We start from the raw sequence: 15,407 nt of genomic DNA, 5'->3' as shown, positions 1-15,407 counted from the left end.
ATATATTCTGTTTCTTTACAGACCTGGAACCTACACAATGTAGAGCAAATAAAATATTATAACCTCTCAACGTCTTTTTTTCTTCTTCTTTTGTTGCCAAGCAAGTGTTATGATGTCAAATGTAACATCTAAACGTATTGTCCTAATTGATACATAGAAAATAGTAAAAATACGTAGAAACATAGCCTCTGATTTATCGTGCGCCAAAGCATACCCAACGCATTTTTAATGCAAATTTTCCGCCATTTCCCATGATCCCCCCCAAGGGAAGATTGCGTTAGAATCCCACTTTAATGCGTTGGATTTACCAGATGCTGTTGATGAAAACGTGATGTGGGGGCACGGATTCAGATATTCTGGATTGAATGTGACCGTTACCCTTTTAGAAAGTATAAAAATATCCAACCTCAGATCTTTAAATATTTGGAGGACGAGATTAATTACAAACAAGGTAAATTCAGAAGAACGGGGAGACTCGATGGGCCGACAAATTCTACAGGGACATATATTTCTATCGGTGGAGGTGACCCGGTATATGACCAGGAGACCTGCGGTGGTTTTGAGTCACACACAATGGGTCTTGCCGAGAGTTCCTCCGCTTCTGCTTCTCTACCACTCCCAAGACTCTCAACCAGCATCCAACAAGATCCCTGCCTGGCTGTGAGTCGTGGGTTTTGTAGTGAGACAAAAAGCCGGAGAGATACCTGTCCTGATAGCTACTCCTCGGCGAGACAGGATCTCGGGATGATCTGTAGGCTTGCCAGGCATGCTGGGGTCACATCGATCAATATCTCATCTGCGGGCCTCTCCTAGCGGAAGTGATAGTCTATTGCACGGCGGTAATGGCTCCTTTCTAGTGGAAGAGGCTAATATTCCTGAGCAGCTCTCGCACCGCGGGTGTCCTGCGGTACGGGAGGCTCGACTGTCCTTACAGAAGAGGAGAGTGGGGAGGGCAGAGGACACGATGCTCAACAGACTCAGAATCAACTGCTATGAAAGTGGAATCAGTCAACCATATAACACCTTTTCAATGGCTGCTTTATAACTTAACCCTTTGGCTCCTAGAGAACCCTCAAGCCGTCTCCTTTCTTCTCCGTGGCGTTCATTTATGAAATGTCTTGGGTGCCAAATAAAGAATAAAGAGCCCGTATCCCACCTTACAGACCCTCTCCTTGTAAGCGCACGAAATGCAGCATTGGAATTATATAAAGCGGTTACTGTCCCTTTAATTAATAGCCGTTATGAAAAATGCATCCTCCAGGGCACCAGTACTTCGCGGCCCAAAGGCTAGCTTGGATCAGGGGATTGGTTTTACGTGCAGTAACGTTAATTAACATAGATAATTAATAGAACTATCATACCAGGGATTCCGCAAGGGGTTTTTCCGCGTGTCTTTGGGTCTTTTAAGCACAATTTAGCATTAGGCTACCCCCCCCATATATTTAAAAAAAATTCTGTATCAATTACAATAAAGCAGCAATCATTAGATCTATATCAAAGTTTGATGAATTAGAAATCCCACCGATTGATTGAGACAATATTTTGTGGACGGATCAATATTATGGAACGGGAGTCAGAGATTTCTGAGCTCATTGGAGTGAAGCGATGTTTCTTCTTAAAGGGGCAGATACTCATTAAAATCTACGGTGAAAGAACATTAAAGCTGAAGATATGGACGTCAGTGGACCCGTCAGTACAGGGTCCTGGTGTGTGTGAATATCGGGGTCTTTTTCACGATGGGTAATAAAGATAATGACCAGATGTGGTCTGCAGTTGGTCTTCTAATGTATCTGGTTCTTGGTGCCTCAACTGTCTAGGCCAGGGCTGTAGAACATGGTGGTCAAGGTCCATCTTCTTGGTCGTTCCCTAATTAAAATGATCATAGAGTTATCGCTGGCCCATAAACCTAAGAAAAAGGTTGCTTTTGGAACAAAGCTCAAGAAAACTAGTGTTCTAGAAGATACTTTTGCATTTGAGAAGATATTTCTGGGAATAGGGCCGTGAGCATGCGGAGCGACAGATGCTGTCACGCGTTGTTCTTTGAATGAGTTTAACAAGGTGGCTTTGTACGTGATGGGCTTGAATTCCAAAGATGTGGCCTACAGCGCTCTTCTCAGGCTCTGCTACCCATCTCCTTGAAAGGGGACTTTATTCGCGTGCCTGTGGAACAAGCCATCCTGGGAGGGGGTTGCCCTCTTTTAAGTGGGATCAGAGATTTAGCAGAGTAAATACACACATACACACATATTACAAAGCGACCCCCTCAGGGGACAGCAGTCAACACTACAGTGTACAGAGATGACAAGGACCTCATAGAAAGACTAGCGTCCATCTGGCCACTCAGCGCTCGGGTCTAATCTGACTCTGAGATTTCCCAGCCCCTCTCACCTGCCCTCCTGACCCCAGGGGCAAGTGGAAAGGGAAAGGTGGCTTGTTTTCCAGATATGGAAGACAGGTAAGATTTTCGGGACTTCTGTGTTACAAAGTAACACCGGCGACGATGGTTAAGAAAGTCATCATTCTCGGAGAGCGGTGGAGTCTTTAAGGGATGAAGTTGGTTGCTGGTGGAAGTGATAACCTTGAAATTAACGCAACAAGAGACAATGTTACATGTTGGAACCGCAAAACATGTCAGCGTGCACATGCGTGTGACCATGCATGTGTCATGCACGCATACAAACGAATGATCTTACTTATCCTTGCCATGTTCCAATAAAGACAGCTCCCAATGTCGGAGAGCAGAGGAGGCAGAGAGAAGAGCTTACACTCCATCGTTTGCATGGATACATAGATAGTGACTGCAGAAAAGAACCAATTAGATTGCTTGCTCTGCCCTTCTAGAATTACTTTTTCACTAAATTCATTACTTTATTTATTGTTTTTAATTTCATAATGAATTGTTTCAAGCAAAACAAAAATCCATCAGGTCTTTCGAATAGCTTTATTGAAATCCCCAAAATGTCTTTCCTGTGGTGCGTCTGCTGGAAGTCTATTCCAGGAATCTACTACCCTTTCTGCAAAGTCAAATATTCTCATTCTTCCACATTGTCCTCTAGTTCTGACGCTCTTTGTTTTATTAAAATGCTTCCATCTTGGACTTTATTTGATTCTTTATTTGTATACGAAGATGTCTAATGTGTCTCCATTATAATAAAATGTACATATTACGTTTTCTGAGTATTTTCTTTTTTTATTGTTTTATTTTTTTAAATTTAAATTAGAGACTTGGATCGAGAACCAATAACTACCCCGAATTAACTACCTCCAAGTAGTAACCAAAACTACACATAAGCCTTGATCCTATTTAACAAACGACAGCCATCTATAACACGCGGCTGGCCCATCCCTAAAAAAATTGATTAGTTGTGTGTCGTTGGCAATACGGCACGTAAATATACATAAACGTACATTATTGTATTCGTAACACAAACAGAAATAAATAAGCCTATCATAAGAAGAAAAAAACAACTTTTGGAAATCCCTAGGCTGAAGAGCTGACATTCCTTAACCGCATCCAGACAGTTTAATTACTGTGAGTCATTTAACATACTTTCATAAACACGTATCCCAGATCTGTGTTGCTATCTCTTTCTACCCCAGATAGTCATAACAGAGATTTACTGTCACACGTTAAGCATGTTGGGGGTCGGCGGGGTCGCCGGGGTCACGCCATGCTTTTCTATCCCGCTATTGATCTGTTTTTACCGTCTTCTTCCCAGGCACTCTGCCCTACGGCCTCGGTCCCCTAGAGCCGTATCAGACTACACTCAGGTCTCCCCCTTTAAGGCTCCGGACAGGGTAGATGCCCGGCCTTAAGATGCCACCGGACAGATGTGCTCCTAAACCTCTGACCTGCGAGAGTCCCAGGCTGCAGGCGGACAGATCGATACATCCATAAGGCGAAACGAGGGGCTGCATGGGGGTCTAAAGAGCAACCTCATCGGCTATTAGGTTTAACGTCCCTTTCGCTTGATTTGTTGCTTTTTTTTTTTTTTGCGGATTCTAATGTATCGCAAAACAATTGTTTGTTTGTAAATAACCACATAAACAAAGGACAATTAATAAGCCCCATTCTGCCCCCTTCCCTTTTTGCTAATCGCTCGAGCTTGCAAACTCATCCTTAATAGAATTATACATGTAGCAGGAGAAATTGGGTCAAATGAGCATATTTAGAAGTAATCCTTGATATTTAAGGATAGATACCTATATATATATATTATTTTATATTTTTTAAACAACGTGGGACTATTGAGTCAAAATAAACTATAAAAACTATAAAAACTTCCAATGCATGTCCTTTTTAATAAAAAAAAAAGTCATATGTATAGATCAAGGTTTGACTATACATTAGGCAGGGCCTTTTGGGTCCCTTTGTTTTGCAAGATCAACAAGACTGGCCCTTTATAAGGCATAGCGAAGGCAGAGCTCACCTGCAACTCACGGTTTAGTAGATTAACCCCTAACGCAAGTTCATTTTGGCAGTCGGGGCATTAAGCACTTTTTGCCCCCCCCTCTAATTATCAAAATGAAAGCCAAATAAGCTTTAACCCTGCTGCTATGCTGCCGCTGTTAATGCACCAACGAAGGGACGATGTGTGGCGTTCTTTGTGATTATTACACGGAATCCTCTCCTTTTACCTGTTAGGGGCTGCCCTCTCCATTTGTTATTCTCTTCTTAATAAAAGAGGGAGTAATATCCGATAGATGGGGGGGGGGCTGGCAACACCTGAGCCGGACATGCGTAGACTTTACCGTTTAATAAAAATACCTCTTTATTTATCACAAAGTGGCGTCCTTGAGAGGTTCAGCGCGGAGCGACGTTCACCGATGCACTAGAAAAGAGAGCGCTTCGGGAATAAAAAAAGCTCTTCCACTTTATGTCTGTAACAATACGATCGTTTGGCAATTATTTTATATTTATAATATAAAGCTGCCCCTCGCAAAAAGGAATAGTGGGTCCCATCTGTTGATTCCGGCTCGGTCTCTCTCTCAGCCCATTATCCAATTGCTTGAGTTGGCTACAATCGTTTTAATGCCTTTTTATATCCTTTTTTTTCTCTTTTTTCTTCTTTTTAAGCATTTTTTTTTCAGTACAACTTGCTTAATAGATTAACGTCAGATGTGTGCAAAGCAGACCAATAAAACCTAATGCATTCCCCTTTTGTCTGTCTCTGTCACACAGGCATTTTCCACTCAAAAAAACCCCACTTAAAACACATCAGGAAAGAATTCTACACAAAACAGCCACTTGTTAGCTAATTGCGCAGCTACCTGCAAGCGCTCCGCTTCCGCAAACACGCGCACATCTAAACAAACACGCGTGCTGGGAGAGCACTGGCCACCATGCACACGCAAAAAACACGGGTCGGAATATACGCAGCATTTTATGTACCTGGAAACACACAATGCATTCGATTGTCAGCTCTTGGGGGCAGTAAATAGGGGGTAAAGCATTGAGAATGAAACAGGTTAAGGGAAAGGTTACAGTAGTTGGTCCTAGATGTAATGATACTTTTTGTGACTTTCCCTGCCCAGTCACCACACTGACATGCTTCTTTATGGCCATGATAATGAAGTCCGCTCCTCCATAGACTTTCATTAGTAAGAGAGTCCACTGGGTGATTAAGACTGAGCCATACTATTGTGTCCTGTAGGGGGTAGAGTATTTGTTTAGTAGATTGGGCTCAGAGTGAGAACTCATTCAAATGGCAAATATGCAGCTGCCTGAAAACATTAGAGTCCACTGGGTGAATAAGACCGAGCTATTCTATTTTTTCCTATAGGCGGTATAATGAGGAGATAGGGTGTTTGTTTAGTAGATTGGGCTCAGAGTGAGAACTCGTTCAAATGGCTAATATGCAGCTGCCTGAAAACATTAGAGTCCACTGGGTGAATACGACTGAGCCATTCTATTTTTTCCTATAAGTGGTATAATGAGGAGATAGGGTGTTTGTTTAGTAGATTGGGCTCAGAGCAAGAAACAGAATATGAAATATAAAACAGTATTATTACTAAATATTCTATAAATGGGTCCCAATGACTGCATTCTATCCCAAAAATATATATAATGGGGTAAGGATTAACTGAGAGGCTGTATTGATTACGAGGTATAATTTGTATTGACAAACGTAATGAATGTATGTCATTAATAATGAATGATAAGAAAATTGTAACACTGAGGATAATGGGAAATTTAATCCTCCTTGGGGGACAAGAATATACACAAAAATTGTCCCGGTTAGAGTAGGACATAAACATTGACCCAAATATCGTTAACGATCCCGATTAAACACATGGTGCGGAGTTCCATGGCCGAGGCTTAAACAACACGACTCAGGAGTAAATCCCCCTGTAGATTTAGCTTCTTGGTTCATCATTCTGAGAAAGCAGCGTGTACGTTTCTATTTACAAGCTGCTTTCTCTTTGGAGAGCAGATCCGTTTCATCCGAGGGACTTCCGAGGTCCAGAAAGTAAAACTTATGTGGATTTAAATCTCAGTTCTAAATTCTAAGCCGGCCCAATAAAAGCGATCGACTTCGACGAAAGCCTGCATCGATACATATGGAGGCCGGTTAGTGATAGACTCACTGCTTCACTCACACTCAGTAGAGGAGGTCTTACTAGTTGACCAACAGAACCTGAAGGCAGATAAACGGAGATCTCCTTCAAAGTACCAATCCAAATCTCAACGTTTATAACACTTTAAAAAAATAGCCTTCCCCCAAATAACCGTCCAACGATTCTTGCCACTGATTGGCTCCTTGAAGCAGCCAATCAGCGCCAGGAAAGCTCTCTAACTAAAACACATGGGAGCCTTTAATGCACATGTGCACAGGGGGTCTTGATTTTTTAAAGGGACCACACAGCTATTAAACGCATAAAAATTTGAATTGATTTTAGATTTTTGTAATTATTTTTTTAAACTTATTATTTTTTGAATAATGGCCGCATTACGACATAATGTCATGGGTCGTCGGACCTTCATATAACGGCAACTTTAAAAACAAACAAAAAATCGATTCCTTAGTATTGCATAAAATGACATTCTATTTTTTTTCTTTTTTTGCTCAAAGTCCCTCAAAATTTAGACCCCCCCTCCCCCAATACGTTCCATAACATACGCTGCCCCCTCATCACCAGCCGGGGAAGGTTTGATGCCAGAAAAACTTACTCCAGTTTAAAATGATTAGGTGCCAAAGAAAAATCAAAGGATTATAGGTATTAGGGCTGGACATTCCCATCTGTCAAAGCGACAAGAAAGTACTCCTCTCTCCCTTCTCTTTCTTCTGCTTTCCACCTTTCATGCGCAGAGCTGTCAGCCCACCGAGTGCAGCGTATTTCTGCCTGATTATGGAATAGAAACCTCCGCCAATGGCAGCTGTCATCTACACAGTAATTCACTTTACTTTTTATCCCCCCCCCCAACAGCATTTAAAAAGCCGTTCTACCTACTGGGCCAATTTTTCCAGCAAATTCTCTTTTTTTATCTGTTTTCTTTAGAGATGTAGAATAGCGATTTCTCCACATCTAGTTAATGCCTGGCTGAACATTTTTCTAAGAAATATTATTAAGCCTGGCCTGACCTCCCCTTCCCTGACTTTCATTTCCATGCTTTCCTTTATATATATATATCTATATACAGTATATATATATAAATATAAACACACATGCACACACACACATACATACATACATACACACATACAGTTCAATAGTTTGGGGTCACTTAGAAATGTCCTTGTTTTTTTAAAGAAAAGCAAATTTTATCCATTAAAATAACATGAAATGGATCAGAAATCCAGCGCAGACAGGGTTAATGTAAATGACTATTGTAGCTGGAAACGGCTGATTTTTAATGGAATATCGTCATAGGTGTACAGTGGCCCCTTCTCACTCCCATCACTCCTGTGTTCCAATGGCCCTTTATCACTCCCATCACTCCCGTGTTCCAATGGCCCTTTCTCACTCCCATCACTCCTGTGTTCCAATGGCCCTTTATCACTCCCATCACTCCCGTGTTCCAATGGCCCTTTATCACTCCCATCACTCCCGTGTTCCAATGGCCCTTTATCACTCCCATCACTCCTGTGCTCCAATGGCTAATTGATGGTTAGAATCACTTTTGTAATTATGTTACAGCCAGAAATGTGACCCCAAAGTTTTGAACGATAGGTATATATATATATATGGCTAAGGGAGCAAAGTTTCACCTCCAGATATCATCAGAAATGGATCTAGATTAGAACAGGTCATGAACAGATACTTAAGTAGGGGCATAGTTTAATGAGAGATTATTCCTTTTATTTATTTGGCGCCAACAATTCCCGCGGCGCTTCTTACATTCGAAGGTTTTGACAAAACTAGAACCGACGGACAAAGAAGGACCGATAGATCAGGGAAAGAGGACTGGGCTCCTAAACTGACAATCTAGAGGGAATGGGGTATGGAGAAAGGGAAGAGATTGTGTGATTGCAGGGATTCATGCGTTGAATTTAAACATTCTGCTTCTGGTTCTGTCTCTACCTGCTTTCTCGGAGCCTGGATTAGAAGAAGTTGCGGGGGGGAGAAGGTGTTTTAACTTTTTTGGACTCATATAACGAGGTGGTTCCTGTATTACATCAGCCCGTGTTATCTAGGACGGGTTTTTGTACCCTGAGGATACATCTATTCCAGTTGCATTGTTACTTTTGAGGGATACATTGTATTGTGTTCCATAGGGGTATAGAATTACCCGTTCCAGTGGTAGTTTCTTTTACTGTCCCTTTACTACCCCCTTTAACACAGGTGTTCGTGATCTCTTCACGTGAGCAGAGGTCACCGCTGAGGTTAACTCCAGATACTTGCACTCTTAAGGTTCTGTGGATGCCCATGTTTGTCGAAGTAGATTGTGATGGTCACCTTCTTATTCATATAGCCAATAGCAAGGAGTGTTATACAATAATATTACACAATATTACACTGTATTTATGCCATATGATGTCACTTTTCACAAAATAATGGAGCAATGATGTAATGGAAAATGTATCAACACACTTCCTGTCTGTAACTATGGTAACCACGGCCAGTTCCTCTTTTTTCCCCTGTTTTCAGTATTTACCTTGTCCTATATCATACACCTTTGTGTCATGTAGGGTTTCTTACGACTATTTCCCAAATAACTTCAAATATATTTAAAACGGCGCAGGAAAACTAGCCGATAACCAATTCTTTCACACCACCAAGTGTCCCTCTTTAAGAGTCACAGTCCCTCTATGGGCCCAAAAGCCCCTCTTTCCTCCCTTGGTGCCCCTCTTTCCTCCCTTGATGCCCCTCTTTCCTTCCCTGATGCCTTTGATATGCTTTCCTTCAGCTTTTTATCTGCTCCATTTTCTCTTGATGTGAAGACTTGGGGAGCCAGGTTATGATGTCATAACTCTGCATGCATCATTTCTAATAACAGTACATAGGTCAGGGAAATAGAGTAATGATGTCATACAGTGGAAGAGGTCCATTGTGCCACCAAAAGTCCACAAGGTAGAGGGATCACAGAGGGTCCTGATTTAACCCAATAACACCTAGAGTAATGCCATGTTGCCCTGCAGAACATTACCCGTCTCCAATAAAAACCTAATTTTTGTTTAAAATTGATAATTTTCTCAAGGTTGCTTTGAACGATACCGCCATTTTCCGCCCCACTTTAAGTAATCTGATTCAGGAAACCTCTTGGACAGTAATGCCAGATATTCATCAAACTGGCATATCCTGGTAATTATCCTTCTCCGTCCAATTCGGTGTAATTCCTTTCATTTTCCTCGTTGTTACGAGTTCTTAACATTTAAATAACACAGGTTCCCCGCTGTGAAAATTTCATCTTGAAATTGAAAATCTTTTATTTTTTATTTTTATGTCAACAGACAGTTTATTTCGGAACGGGATTTAAAGGAAACCTTCAAGACCCGGACGAGTCAACCATAACTGACACGACGTGGATACTACGGCTCTACTGCTCTAAAACCGAACATGCGCTGAGATATGTATCAGCCTCTACCACTTCTGCTGGGAGGCTGTTCCACTTATATACTACCCTCTCACTAAAGTAAAACTTTCTTACATTCCATCTAAGACCCTAAATCCTCTAATTTTAGATTATGGTCGTGTATCCAATGTATCAAAACCGAGGAATATGCTTGCAGTATATGGGAGAATATTCCGTAAGGGTCTGGCTCAGCCTGACCGCACTTGGGGGTCTCGTAATGGAGACTGCCGACAGTAACTGTTTTTTTTAAGGGGAAACCTATTTTTGGATCAGGAGATAAAGATCAGGAGGTTTCACTGAAAACTACCTTTCCTAGGACTTACCTGGAGTAGAGTAATGAGACAAAGTATCTGATGTTATCAGAAGATTAGCATCCTTTACCCAAGGCAAGAAGCTGTCGGGGCTAAAAAAAGAAAAAAAAGCCGTAAATGACGAGGACAGCTGTATTTTCACAGGTGGGGCAATAGGAAATTTAGCACATGAAAGCTACGGAATACTTTGTACAGCTGGGCGTTAGGGAAATGATAAAGGCGGTATGTACAGGTCATCAAATCCTGCCAAACACACAGACCAGGATAATATATATATATATATCTATATCTATCTATATATATCTATCTATATATACTGTATACATTTATATATATATATACAGTATATATATATGAATATATATTTATAGATATATAATATATATATTTATAGATATATAATATATAATATATATATATATCTATATCTATATATATATTGGATACCTATATAATAGGCTTCCAGTGGAAGAGGCAAACACAGTAAAGGAACTCAAGAAAGTCTCGGATCGTGCAGAAAGCTGTCCTATTATTACCGTATTATTATTTATTGTTTTATATAGCGCCGCCATGTTCCGTAGCGCTGTGCAATGGGTAGACAGGACATTACAAGAAGTATATAACATAACAAGTTGAGTTACAGAAACAAGAGGCGAGGAGGGCCGCGATCAATAGAGCTTACGATCTAGAGAAGTCAAACATTATTTAAAACCAGATGGAGCGAGTGATTACGTTCTGCCGCCGCGTGTCTAGGTGGAAATGCAGGTATCTGCGTGTTCTATAGTCATCCTTATCATAGATCACGGAGGAGACGTGTCATATATGTTTTATGTTGGAGAAAAGGAAACGTTGAGTATATTCTTTTTTTTTTGTTGTTCCTAAAGGCATACCGTCAGGGTTTTTCGAACCCCCTATTAGAATAGAATTACTAAATCGTGGCCCCCGTTAAATTGCCTTGAGGGCTGAGTTGGGAGCCAATGCGTTATCTATTAATTAATTAATTACAAGAGAAATAAAAGAGATGATTAACGATGAAATAATGATAATTACAGGCCAATATGCTATGTATTGGAAACCTGTCTTATGTGTATACGATAGGAGCACCCATCCGCCTGATTATTCCTCCCCATCACGTTATCTCTTCCCTGTCGTTAAGTTGCTGATTGCTTTTGATTGGTTCAGGCAGCCTTTGTAAGGAGAAGGTAGAAAAATTAACGACAATTAGGAAAATTAATTAATTAGATAATTGCCCCGGATCGGAATCCCGCTCCTTACTTTGAAACAATATATATATATATATATATATAAAAAACAAAAAACAGTTAAATGTCCGACAAACAAAAATCACAAGTTGTAGGTAGTTTTAATTACTGAATTTAGTTATATTAAAAGATTCAAAGACGAGAAACAGTTCCCTTTTAAACACAATAGCAAGATACAAAAAAAACGGTCACGATTCCACTGGATATTAGGACATTGCTTTGCAAAAGCACAGCAGGATTATCTATCGGGGAGGAAAAAAAAAAAAGTTGTTAGCCAGAATGACCTGCGATATGCGAACAAAATATTACATACAGCCGGTACAAATTCAATTAACCGGCGCAATACGATGTAACAGTCACATATTCACCGGCTGAATAAGAATAATAATAAGAAATAAAATCTTTAAGCTACGCTCGTACCTCCCCCTCTACCCGTTACGAAAATAAGAGAAAAGAGAGAAAAAAAACAGAAAACAAAATATCTCCAGTTGTCCAGACAAGGGAAGAAAAATACAGACAAACATCCATAATTTTCTCTGCGGGGTTTCACCGTAATTGAACCATTATGATACAAGTAATTCTTGCAGCAGGCCCAGGGGTGAAAGGAAGCAAGAGTTATCTAGATGTCTGAATTATGTCATGTTGCTTTAAAAATCCCGGCCCCCCCACCCCACGTACCCCCGCTCGCACACCCTTTATCTGCAGCCATTACCCCCAAAAAACGATTTTTCCCTATAAGATTTTTCCTCGTGCTTTGTTGCCACCGGCCGAAGATTTCCAGAGTTGTAACTTTCATTTCTCATTCAATAAAACGGAGACTCCGCAAATCATTTTAATTTTTTTTTTTTTAATTTTTTTTTATCCCCCCCCCCGCCCCGCGCAGTTCCGAGAATGATCTCCGTCGGAAATTTGTTTCCAAGTGTTTAAGGATTCCAATTTCCTCCCGGTGAATTATTGGGTATTTAGACTGAGATCCTGTCATTTTTTTAAAAAAAATATATATGTTAATGCAATTTAAGATTTTTTTTTGGTTAACCCTTTATATTTCTAAATCACAAATTTTTTAATGGTTTTTGATCCATTATAAAATGCTGAGATTCGGCAAGACTACAACTACCTTCATCGCAGTATAGAACATATGTTATGATTGTAGCTTGTGGTAAGGTCATTGTAGATTGTCAGCTCTTCGGGAAAGACTCCCCTGAGAACTCTCAGGGTTTTACCCTGAATCTCAGGGTGTTTGGCCCCAATCTTACGGTGACGGGGCAGATTCTCAGGGTCACACAGTCTGGAGCTGACTCCTAAACAGGTGTGATCACATATACGACTGCCAATTGGGGCTTTTGATGTCAGTATGCCATGGTAGATATCTCTGCTTGAATGCAGGTGACTCAAGTAAGTCAAGGTTTCCATTTGGATAGCATAGAATCTTCACGATGGGCCATTAAAGGGTAAATATTTCAAGGGTCTCAGGGTCATTTAGAAAGTTCCCCGGCGTGTTCCTCATCCATAATTAATATTAATGAGAGCTTCTTGTGCTTCAGTCCCTGTTTTCAGCATGGTCCCGCGGTTAATTTTAGGGATAACCTGCCTTCAAAGGACATCGCTGCCTTTGCCTGAATAGTGTACGTGGAGCAGTGATCAAGCGGATTACCTAAGCCTAATGTTCTTTGGTGCTCTTCTTGAAGAACAGAGTAAAGATGGCTGACCCAGCATAGACTAAAACCCAACACCTCAATAGACTCATCAGAAAGGGAGAAGGTCTTAATTTCCGATAGCTCTACACCACTGTATGGAGACCACTATGAAGGATGGCGTTTGTGTCCACGAGAATGTATCGAGGGCAGACTAGATCCTTTTCTCCCGTCAATGATATATATTTCATCTAAAATGTTCTCCTTGTAGCAAGAAGGACCAAGACATTTGAGGTTGGGCCAGCAGAGCTGGTAGTGCGATTCCATGCAATAGCATTAGGTGTTGTTGAGTTTAACGTCCCAGCTAAATCTGGGCCTTCTGTGGACTTTTGGTGGCACAGTGACAATTTATGAATTTTTATGAAATTAATGATAATGATGATGATATAGTGATACGAAGGAGAAGAGGACCCTGCTCTTGAGAACTGATAGTTGAGTAGACAAACACGTTTAGAGGCTACTCTTACGGCGTTCCATAGAATGTGGCCATCGTTGATTGGGTCTTTTGTCCTTACAGGGGTATTGCGAAGCTCGTACGGAATAAATCTACCTCATGGGAGTGTTAACCTGGGCAAGTGTCAGTAATACCCCACTGAATGCCTTCTCTGTTCCAGGTGGAAGGATAGCATGGGAGGAGAGGTCGTATCACCAGATGACCTGTAAGCCAAGAAGGTAAATCCAGCACAGGCTATGTGAGCTGAACCGCGACTAACAAGCTCCATTTACAAACCAATTACTAATCAATTAAGGATTTCTTCCTCTAACTTTTTTTTTACATAAACAACTGAAGGCAAGAATTTCCCTAGCGGCATAATATTAGCCTTTAACCCTCTACAGGTCAGAGATACTGGCAGCTTACTTTATAGATACCCCAAGCTGTTCCCTCCCGAATTAATACCCTGAAATCCCAAGTGGGTTCATAATATCACTCAGCGAGAAGTAATCTTATCGGCCCTTACTCTTTCTGCCTTGGAAGCCAAGGGGCCAAATGGCCAGCGGTTCTATCACAGACATTAGCCGGCAATGTGCAATTATTTTAACTGATAACTGCCTTTTTGCAGACCTTATCTGAATATTATGTATTGTTATTTTTATTATTTATTGTTTTATATAGCGCCATCATGCTCCGTAGTGCTGTAGAACAAGGACATAACAAGTAGTACAGAGACAAGGGGTAAGGAGGCCCTTGCGCAATAATGGTGTTAGAAATACATTTTTGGTGTTTTTTTAAAAAAATTTTTACACATTGGTTACTTTTTATAGGTATTACATTATACTTCTTTTTATTTTATTTATTTATACAACTGCTTCCCAGAAAAGTTTTGATGCTTCCTTAAAAAAATAAATAAATAAATATATATATAAAATAAAATTATTTTTATTGGAAGCCCAAGGTGTTGTCCCATGAAAAACCAAGCCACGGTGCTCAGGGGTGTCAAACTAAGCCATAGTGGGAACCGGACCCCAGTCTTCTGGAACTACTTTTCCCCCCCATAGGTATTTGCAGTCTCTCCCTTCCCTTCATAGATGAAACCAGAGGGAGGGCTGGATCTTCTAAGACCCCCTAAACAGAGTGGAACCACTGAAGCCTTCAACGGAAGTGGTGGCCAAAACGTGTCCCACCTCTCCCGTCAGAATCATTTCCATTGAACAAATACTGTGTCAAATAAATTCAATCAAAAGAAACATGCACAAAAAAAGTACATGAAGGGTCCAAAGCGTGATTTGGCGCAGTTGCCAAAACCATCAAGAAGGTACACCCTGTACCTCTACCGGGGACACAAGCTGGATGGAAGCCCAGAGGGACCATATCTGGGGGCTCCAAACCACCTTGGGCTTCAATGGCTCCTCAGTCATCAGGCCTCAGTTCTAAGGCCATAGGACCAAGCTTTCCCAATCTCGAAGGTCGATCCTAGCCAAAAGGTGCAAGTAATCCCAGTGGCCAAGTTGTTGGGCAAGGCCTTCCACGACATCGCAAGTCCATATAGCATGGGCAGACGGTGATGTGACCCTACTGAGGTGCCTGTGTAACAAGGGTGGAATTACGTGCGATGTACGCAATGTTTGGTTAACCGACAAAGGAAACAGAGTTTGGGGAACATGTCCGAGTCCCTCACCAGTAGGG

This window comes from Spea bombifrons, chromosome 8, assembly GCF_027358695.1.
Source record: "Spea bombifrons isolate aSpeBom1 chromosome 8, aSpeBom1.2.pri, whole genome shotgun sequence".
Lineage (NCBI taxonomy): Eukaryota > Metazoa > Chordata > Amphibia > Anura > Pelobatidae > Spea > Spea bombifrons.
Note: the sequence above shows the minus strand (reverse complement) of the source record.